Source organism: Nothobranchius furzeri, chromosome 16 (genome assembly GCF_043380555.1).
Source record: "Nothobranchius furzeri strain GRZ-AD chromosome 16, NfurGRZ-RIMD1, whole genome shotgun sequence".
Lineage (NCBI taxonomy): Eukaryota > Metazoa > Chordata > Actinopteri > Cyprinodontiformes > Nothobranchiidae > Nothobranchius > Nothobranchius furzeri.
Window position 1 is genome coordinate 22634886 of NC_091756.1, and position 6799 is coordinate 22641684.

General features: G+C 42.2%; 1 protein-coding gene across 2 annotated transcripts in view; it reads left to right on the forward strand.

The window, feature by feature from the left end:
* ogfod3 (2-oxoglutarate and iron dependent oxygenase domain containing 3) overlaps nucleotides 1-6799 on the forward strand; it is a 40039-nt gene that overhangs the window by 32575 nt on the left and 665 nt on the right. The gene's annotated exons all lie outside the window — the stretch shown is intronic.

Below are 6799 nucleotides of genomic sequence, written 5' to 3' on the forward strand. Positions count from 1 at the left end.
AACCTGTGACATGGGTCATACAGGAGCCTAACAGCTCGTGTCAGAGGGCCTGGTATTCCATTCTCCCCAAGTAACCCCCAAAGTTCCTTCCAAGGGACGCAGTCAAACGCCTTCTCCAAGTCCACAAACCCATGTAGATTAGTTTGGTGAACTCCCACACACCCACCAAGACCCCCTAAGTGTATAGAGCTGGTCCCGTGTTCCACAGCTAGGACGAAAACCACATTGCTCCTCCTGAATCTGAGGTTTGACACTCCGTCGGTGTAGGGCTGTGCGATCTGACAACATATGATCGTTAAGGATTATAAAGTGGTGATGCTTGGAGATCGTAGATCCATCTATTGCGTTCCATTGCCTGTGCCATTTCTTGCTCAACTGAGTCACGCAATTTGCTAGTTTGCTTCTGTTGTCAGGACAGACACACCGACAGCAAGTTTAAGGCAGTGCGGTTGTTTAGTGCGGGTGCTCGGTAGGGCTGAGGAAACCTCCAAACGCCAACTCCAAACGGGAACACCCCCTTCTTATTCACTCCTGAAATGTTACTTCACCTCTGATATTTCAAAATAAGATATTTTCTCCGCTCATCTATTTGTCTAGACAGACAGGAGCCCATATGAGCTCTGGGATGATGGAAAACGTTGGTCAAATTCACCAGTGTTTTCTTCACAAACTGAAATTCCTGGACACTCGACTCATGAAAATGAAAGGCTTTCAAACGTCTGGAGGCCTGCAATTATTTTGTTTCAAGGAAAGTTGGACCGATCTCTTCTGTATACAGAAAGCCGTAGTCGTGCTAAGAGCAGCAGTCAGCTCTGACGAGAAGAGTTACAGCATTATTTGCATCACTTGGTGGTGTTGGCTGAAGAAAACGGATAAATTCTCGCTGCAAAGCCAAGTTAGTCTTCATCGATCAGTGTCCTGTTATCTATTGATTTATTATTATTATTATAATGATCGCGGGTTGAGACACCTGAGTCAGAATGCGACCAGAGACGATTTCTGATGGAATATCGAAAAAAAGGTCTGTCACGGATACGGAGTTAATTATCGACAGTCAATTTGTGGTTTTCAGGTTTATTTTATTTTGCCGAGATCAGAGAAGAGGCACATTGGTCATATTTTCCAACGATTTAAAGTTTTTTGTTTGATAAAATTAAAACACGTCACCGACGTGTTTTCGCAAACACTGCACATGCACACATTCTTCTCATACATACACACATCCCACAATCATACACACACACACATATCACAGCAAGGCTGTGGCAAGCCGTTGTAGCATGTAATTCACCAATGCATCTATTTTTGATAATAATTTAATCTGGATTATTGCCAACCCACACACGTTACAATACATACGCCACCATCATAATGTTACCAGTAGAAATGAAATGTTATTAGCATTTCCAGTAGCTTGCTACTAAAAATGTTCTTGAAATAATTAAATTCGACTGACTATATGTGGATGTATTTAGATCTGTTATTTAGACTGAGATGAGTGATGTATAATACAAGCATAAAATGCTCAGATGGGAAAAAGAAAACTAGACAACATGAATTTAGTACACTTTTTTGAACCTTTTATAATTTTGTTGTATTTTCACATCTTTAGCAGCAGACCACAGTCTCGTTCCAGTTGAAACATCATCAAATAGAATATATGATTAATCGACAGCCCTACCCTACCTTCCATGGTTGCATGAATACAACCTTTCCCTGCATGTGAAGCTCAGATGGACCAACTGTAATTTAACAGTAACACGTATGATGCAGTTTTTCAGTGAAGTACACTTTTGAAGGCTGGCTTGAGTCATACCAACTTCTCCAACTGATTATTATTCTGCTTCTCTGCATGACCTGGAAATGTTTCCTTTTGGAGTTCAAAACTTCTTAAATTCCTCAGGCTATTACCTCGCCTTTGTGCTGCGGCTAATCCGCTCCTCAGACTTTCTGGTTTCCCACAGTAAACACTGAAATGTTTATATTGCAAGAGCTGTTTTTCAGGTAACTTCACTTTGAACTATTCTTAAGATCATGATACTAGTTCAAACACCAGAAGATGTTGCTGTTTCTCAGCGGCAGCTCTTAAGCTGGGCGGACACTGTGCAACTTTTTCACTTGCAGCATTCAGCTTCAGCTCAAACTGTACGACTTCCTCGCAGGGCAGATCTCACGAGTCATGTGCTCACACTGTACGTCTGGTAGCAACACGGCAGACCTAAAAATATGCTAAAAATAGCAGTTTTTACTCAACACGTCAGACTTTTTTGTCTTGCCTGTTGTCCTTCGGGAGTGCTGCAGGGGGACACACGGGGATTTATGGGGGTTGGATGAGGAAAACGAAATAAAGAAAGTAAATCTGTGTTTTGTGATCAGTTTAATTTGACATGAACACGACAAACACGCTTTCTTGACAACCATTGTGTGTAAAAAAAGTGTAGAAATAAAAATGTGTGTTAATACGGAAATAGCGGGCGAGCGGTGTTGATGCATGATTGCGCATGCGCCGTGAGTGGTTCTGGTACTTTTTGGGTCGCAGCCGCTCGCTGCGCCGCTTCAACCCTCACGAGGAACGAGCAAAATATCAAACACTCCAGAAGTCCGTGCAAACTCACGATTGCTGATCGGTAGCTGGTCACCCTGTACACTACACGACGCTCAGCGCAAAACTCGCCCCGATCTTGTGGATTCTCGCACGAGTGGAAAATCGGCTCAAAAAAGTGAAAAAGTCGCACAGTGTACGCCCGGCTTTACTCTTTCTGCACACACGTTTGTTTGTGATTAAATAATCCCACCGCTCATTCTTTGACTTCTTTCTCTGGACCTCTCTCCCCCTGAGCCTGAGATCAGTGGACTCAGTGGTCTCCTTTAAAAAGCAGCTGAAGACTCACTTGTTCAAGCTGGCTTTTGTATGACCTTCTTCACCACCCTCTCTTTATTCTGCTCTCCCCACCTATTCCACCTTCCTCAGGATCCACTGATTTCCCTCTTTCCTATTCACTCTCTCTCTTTCTTAACATTTTTTCTTTTAAATCGCAATAGCTTATTCTTGCTCATTTTAAATATATTTTTAAACATTTTCTAAATGCTTTTTTATATTTTTACAATTTTTATATTTTTTGTTTTTGTGAAGCGCCTCGTGATTTTTGTCTTGAGAGGCGCTATAGAAATGATATTTTCTTCTTCTTCTTCTTCTTTATTAAGTCCTTTGTTTAGCAGTGAGCTCTAATTTTCACTGGCATCCTCTAATCTAATAGACTCCCAAGGGGAATTAAAACTCCCACAGACGCACAGGAAAAGACACTAACACAAGCAATTTGTATTTTCTCAAGGGGCCATGGAGCACACTAATTGAGGCACAACCACAACAATTCCAGCTTTTTATTTCACATTATCAAAAAATCCTCAAAGGGTAAAGAAATAGCAGGTTTTATAACAAAACTAGTTTCAAGATTCTTTAAAATGCAGGGCTGTTAATCTGATCCACAGCAGCACACTTCCTTTACCAACGGTTACATAAACGGGGCTTCAGGAGAGATCAAACTGTTTTGGGAGCACCAGTCTGGCTGCTTTATAACAGTAGCTCATTAGTTGGTAAAACCTAAGATGAATAAAGGTTTGTGCTGAGAGGACCTCACCAGACTACACTGTGTGTTAGTCGACGAACAACGAAGAGTGCTGAGGAGTTTAGGATGAAGTATAAAGCCGACATCCCCTTTCGGTTCAAAGCTTGCATCATTTAACTATTATTATGTCACAGATGTAAAAACTATAAACATCAATTAGTTTATTCAAGTTATTAAATTCTATGCATGTGGGGAGGGGGGGGGGGGTGCAGGAATCGGTCCGCTACCGTTTGTCATCATCAGCGGAGGGCAGGCCCGTGGTTCGTGTAGCTCATGTTGCAGTGTTGTCATTTTAGCAACCACGCTCCTCCAAATGGCCTCCGCGCGGCCCAACGTTTCCACACCTAGGAACTTTTCTAACTACGCAAACAGTCCTGCACGGAAAAACATGGCGGACTAGCAAGCGCTCGTAGTGGCGGAGGTTCAAAAGTACAGACATCTTTATGATTCGGTCCACCGTGATCAAAATATTGTTAATAATTGCTGTCACAGTCGGAAAAGACGAGGACACAGTGAAAGAATGTTGTAAACAGTGGTTTCTACTTCTTCTGTGGTTTAGTGTTGGATGCATGCAGTTGAGCCCCATGCTGCCCCCTACAGTCTGGGAGAATATTGGCTCACAGGTGAGACAAGTCGCAGGAACCATAAACGCTGCAAGTTCTGATGCACGTCTCGTTTCCGCACGGGATGTACCTACGTCAAGCATAAACCGAGCTTTAGTCTGGCGGGTGACCAAGCAAAGCCTGGCGGCTAGGCGGGCTTATAATGCGCTGCATAAATGAATCGGCAGATTAAATCCGTAAGTCAAACATTAACCTTAGTGCCATTCTCTACCAGTCTGAGTTTTAAAAACACTGAAATAGCTGTCTGTTGACTTTCTTTGTATTTGTCCTGGTTCATCTTTTTACTGTATTTGTAACTATTTTTATTGTAAACTGGACCTCGAGTCTGTAATAAAGTATCTGTGTCTGTCTAAGGTGAGAGCTAAAGATGTCTGAAATGTCCCACATGCACTTTTTATTATATATTCATCCTTAATGTAAAATAATGTAAGTTCCATCTGGAGGTGGCCCACATCATTTCATTCATCCTATTATCGGTAATTATTTCTTGTCCAGAAAAAAAAGTCTATCAAGTTAGGCTTAATTCAAGGTGTAATTGCATCTGCTGAGGGTTACACTCACATGGGTCATGCACCGTGGAGTTGGTAGAAAACATGGCTGAATTCTAACAGTATTGACTCATATCAGCGATCACATCGTAATGACTCAGACTCTCTGGTTTTCGGGCTACTGTCACCCTAACCCACGCCTTAAAAACTCTTAACGTTTTCAACTGAATCACTCGTAACAGAGTATTTTCTAGCATAGCAAAGCAGCAAAAAGTGGAACAACTTCTCCCGTCCGCTGAATTCACCCTTCTAAATAAACATTAACCCAACGTTAACTATTCAAACCGTTTCAACAGGTTTGAGGTCATTTGGCCTCTCTGTAGGTGTTTCCTGATTACACGGGGAAGGGGCTTGGTCCAACTCTCCACACAAGCAGGATAATCAGAACACCATTTTCATATTTAAAAAATATCAATAATACTGCCCAGCTCTAGTTCAATTCAATACATTTACTTAGTGAAGGGTAGCTATCGTTAAATCCTAATTCAGCCCACTGCCTCCTGCTGGTGTTATTAATATCAGCAAATAAAAAATACTAAACACACTTATTGGAAGTTAGGACTCTTTATGGTTTTAGTGTTTTCAGCTCAGAACTTCATGCTCCATCATGTCTCTGAAATGAGACCCTTGGGCTCAAACCAGATAACAAGGCTGTGAGTGTGAGCGGCTACTTTACCTGATGTGGAGTTGCCAAGCATCTTTTTACGAAAGATTACAGCATAAAGGGGGTATGGGGCTACGCTGCCGCAGACCTTCATCTCCTCACGCTTAGACTACTGTAACTCTCTTTTCACGTGTCTGAGCAGAACCTCCCTGAACCGTCTACAGGTGGTTCAGAACGCCTGTGCTCGGCTTCTGACCAAGTCCTCCAAACACACCCACATCACCCCGCTGCTCCTCCAGCTTCACTGGCTGCCAGTCAACTTCAGGGTTCATTTCAAGATCCTGGTTCTGGTCTATAGGGCCTTACAAGGACAAGCACCATCTTACATTGGTGATCTTCTTAGTCCCTACACTCCCAGCAGGTCCCTGAGGTCCAGTGACCAAAGCCTACTGGTTGTGCAGCACCAGGCTAAAGGTCAAAGGTGACAGATCATTTGCTGCTGTGGCCCCCAGACTCTGGACCTCTCTCACCCTGAGCCTGACATCAGTGGACTCAGTGGTCTCCTTTAAAAAGCAGCTGAAGACTCACTTGTTCAAGCTGGCTTTTGTACGACCTTCTTCACCACCCTCTCTTTATTCTGCTCTCCCCACCTATTCCACCTTCCTCAGGATCCACTTATTTACCTATTTCCAATTATCTCTCTTAACATTTTTTAATCACAATTGTCTATTTTTGCACATTTTAAATATATTTTTAAACATTTTCTAAATGCTTTTTTATATTTTTACATTTTTTGTTTTTGTGAAGCGCCTCGGGATTTTTATCTTGAGAGGCGCTATAGAAATGATATTTTCTTCTTCTTCTTTCTTTAATCTTCGATATAACTAGCTTTTTTTGCGATTGAAGCCACGATTGTTAAGTTCTTGTAACAAGGCACTCCTGAAAGTGTCTGTCCCCCCCCCAGTCCCCGTGCAGTCTCTGGTGATCTGACCTCCAGCTGTAGCAGAGAGAAACTCCTGGAGCGCTGCATGGCTTCAGTTTATCATTTCAGCTGCTTCTGTTTACAAAAGTGAAACTTATTGTTCATTTTTACTTTCATTTTCAATATATTTGCCAGCCGGAGTTTGACAGTAAGTATAAGTTGGTTTGACATTGAAGAGATGTACTTTGTAACTGGCCACACTACTGTCAGCTCGGCAGTCTTGTTGTAAGGTCGAGATTGAAGTTTCCACAGAAACCCACTCCCAAACAGTCCCTTTAAAAGACTTTAGCATTAGTTTCAGGCCAATAGGTTGTTTTATGTACGCACAAGTGTTAACTTTTGTACTTTGATGGTTTAACCATTTTACTGGTGTTGGTTCTGATTCACTTTCATAAAAAAAATCAAACTCAGACATG